We start from the raw sequence: 3,888 nt of genomic DNA on the forward strand, positions 1-3,888 counted from the left end.
TGGTTTTGATCTTTGGCATTGTTGTTTATTTGTTTTTGTGGGAGTGCTTGAGGGGGAATTCTGCTCATCTACCCTTTGTCTGAATTTTTTCTTACATTTCCATTCCTCCTATAACTCTTGTTTGTTTGTTTGTTTGTTTTTAGTTTTGATTGTGAATTGCATGATAGTTTACATGGGAGATCTCCTGTGCCTCTTAATTGGGACATCGTTTGCATTTACTTTAATCCCTGTTTAACTCATGAAAAAGCCCTTGAGAAAACCTCTTACAATACAAGTCCTAGAAAGTAAATACATTTCTCAAGTACTGGTCTTCAAGGTTGAAGAAACAAGTCTCTCTTTTGCTTACAGACAAGAATTGTAATACTTGTGGCTTAATTAAATGACAGAATAAATTGACCAAGGCAATCTGGAAGTGTTTTGATCCAGATTATTGGAATGGAAATTTTACTTTGCTTTCCAAGTAAGTTAGAAGCCAGAATCTTTCACCATTAGATCTGACAACAAAAATTTACTCCATATCCCCTGATAGAGTTTGTAGTGAGCAACAGGCCAAGGTGTATGTGAACAGAGGTTACAGCATTTTTATTCATTATGCTGTAGTCGTGAATCTGCCACCTTAGAGACAAGTCCCATCCATCCATTTAACTGTCATTGCTACCATGGATGTAAAGCTATTATGGCAAGGGCCAAGTCCACTGCTCATGCCAGATGTTGTTAGGAATTCAATCCATCCTATGTGTGAACACTGGCTCCTTCAAACAACAAGATGTTGAGTGAATTACATATTGAGTGGTGAGTTTTCTTGGCATTTAATTATCCGTCTCAAAGAAACATACTTCTCTAATTGTTCCTAAGGTCATTGCTCAACATATAAGTAAAAGGGATTTTGTTAAAGAACAATATAATATTTGCAGCTATGAAAACATTCCAAGTTATTATAACATCTCTTTTAGTGTCTTTTCTTATTCTTAATGCTTGTATGTCAGTAAAAATAAAATATATTTTAGATGTAATACCACTGAAATAAAATTTTAAGGAAAAAAAATTAGTCATAATGTAATATATATCTATTTTCATTGTGTGTGTTAGATATCAATCCTTGTTGACATACTAATATGTTTTATACATGGTTACACACATACAAGCAGTTTTTGTTTTATTTTTAATGTGTAATTCTTTTTAAAAGGAAACAAAAGTCAATCATTAAGCTAATCCATTTGTAGGGATTTACCAGAGTCACCCAGATCCAATTAGCAAATTACCGTATTTTAAATGATCCCATTTAATACAATATAATTTTGTATCATTCCAGTTCAAAATGCTTTGACAAAATTGCTTTTGCCAATCTAAAATTCTATCAAATTTTGCAGTCTAGCTCATTAGCCCACAGCACCACACCAGGACTCCTCTAACATTATGTTGTTGTTAAGTGCTGTCGAGTCAATTCTGATCCATAGCGACCCTGTACAGGGTTTCCAAGGAGCAGCTGGTGAGCTTGAACAGCCGACCTTGCAGTACAAACAGCATTGCAGTCTGTTACATTAACCCACAGCACCACACCAGGACTCCTTCTAACATTATAGCAACACAGAATTCATCACACTAAGACAAACTGATGTACATGTGGAGATAGAGGCTTTTTAAAAGGGAATGGTACAAGATTGCCATTTAGGAGACTAATCCAGATCGGCAGCTAGTGCACAAGGATCTCTGAGAGAGAAGGGTCAGCTGAAAGGATACAGTTGACAATGGGACTCAAGCATAATTCCAAATTATAACAACCCTCCATAGCATTTCCGAGAGTGACTGGTGGGTTTGAACTATAACTTGTAGACTGCCAGTCCAGTGGTTCTCCTACAGCACCATACCAACCATAGAAAGAGTGAGAGTACTAAAAGGAAAAGTCCCAAAAGGGGCCAGATCTTATAGATACTGTGAAGCCTGGGTAATAATTTTGAGGCACAGAATTAAAACAGCAGGGGGATCAATTTAGTTCCTTAAGGGAGAGAGTGCTTATGGGATGAGTTGAATGGAGAGGAATCTACGAAGGTGAATAAAAAGCAATAGTCAAAAGTTGCAGAAGGAAAATTAAAAACAATAGCCAGAAAAGGAGAAAAATGTAGGAAGTAAATCATTGGTCTAATGTGTCAAATACCACTGAGGAGTAAAATAGAAAAAGTGTGCACAATTGCCCATTGGCAGTAAACATGGAAAACTAGGAGAGAGTTTTCCATGTGCAGAGGGATAGGTGCTGACAGAGCAGGAGAACCATAGGTCTCTGGAAGGGAAAATTGACTTATCGTTGTGGTCAAGGATGCAAAGTAAAAAAGACTCCAAAATAATAGGGAAAGGAATAAGGCAAAGGGTTTATTTAAATGGAGTCCTGGCCCTCTGGGTTAATGTTTGGATTGAAAAGTCTGTTTGACCCTCAAGGTCAGCAGTTCAAACTCACCAACCTTTCCTTAGAAATCCTATGTAGGGTCGCTATGGGTCAGAACTGAATCTACGGCACTTAACAACAACAACAAAGTTTTAATGAGTCCTCTTGTGGCACTGTAGGATAAGCAAGAACTCAACCACAAGGCCAGTTTGAACCTCAAGGTTGGCAATTCAGACACACCAGGTGCTCTTTGGAAACACAGGGTGGCTATGAGTCAGAACCGACTCAATGGCACTGAACAACAAAAAGGATTTAAACACAGGTTACACTGAGAAAATAAAGCTACAACAACAAATATATGCAAGTGGAGAAAATTTGTAGGTAGCATCACATTGTGAGGGTGACTTTCTTGGGCCCTGGAATCTTTGCCTTCAGGGGGCCCTACCTCCATTAAAAGATGAAGCTTTCTGCTTCTGTAAAGATTTACTGCCTTGGAAACCCTGTGCAAAGTCACTGTGAGTTGGAATTGACTCCATGGTACTTAACAACAACAACAACAACCTCCATTAAAATGTATAATTAAAAAGATGTGTGTTATTGTAGTGGTAGAAAGATAAATATATTAATAGGATACATTAAAAATGTTCTTGAAATGTTGTTCTTCTGATTCTAAATAAAAGTATAGTATTTTGTTGTTAAGTGCCATCAAGTTGGGCCCGACTCATAGCTAACCTGTATAGGGTTTCAGAGGAGCAGCTGGTGGGTTTCAGTTGTCAACCTTGTAGTTTGAAGTCCAGTGCTGATCCTACAGTGCCACACCAGAGTACACGAATATTTTAGGAGTCTCTAAAAGTATTTTGGAGTCCTGGTGTGGTGCTTATAGGATAAGCACTAGACCACAAGGTCAATATGAACTGAAAAGTCTGTGGTTCAATCCAACCTGTCGCTCCTTGGAAACTCTCTATACAGGGTTATGAGGAATCAAATCAATGGTACTTAACAACAGCAAATGTGGTGATTTAAAAGAATGGATCAATAAGACAAAGTGTTATACTGAAATGTGATAGAGACCTAAAGTTAGAAAACCAAAAGGGAATATGCTCATCACTTCTCAAGCTAAAATAACTGAAGGAAAAATTTAGTTCAAGCCTTGATTTGTGACATCGAAGTATTCTGCTGGGAAAATATTCAACAATGTGTTCTTGTTAAGTTCCAACAAATCAGTTCCAACTCATAGCAACCATATGCACAAAGAAAGAAACACTATTTGGTTCTGTGTCAGCCTCATGATTACGTTACTTGTGAGTCCATTGATTTTGATTTTGCCACTCTGTCAATGCTTCGCTTTGGGGGCCTTCATATATACATATATAAATGTTTTATTATGAATTATGTGATAGTTTACATGGGAGAACATTAGTTTTACAGTCATCCTATTGTATATTGTTTCATTGCCATGGTTATAATCTCCTCCATGCATCATCAACCAACCAAAGGCTATACACTAC

The sequence above is a fragment of the Chrysochloris asiatica genome, unplaced genomic scaffold, assembly GCF_000296735.1.
Source record: "Chrysochloris asiatica unplaced genomic scaffold, ChrAsi1.0 scaffold00164, whole genome shotgun sequence".
Lineage (NCBI taxonomy): Eukaryota > Metazoa > Chordata > Mammalia > Afrosoricida > Chrysochloridae > Chrysochloris > Chrysochloris asiatica.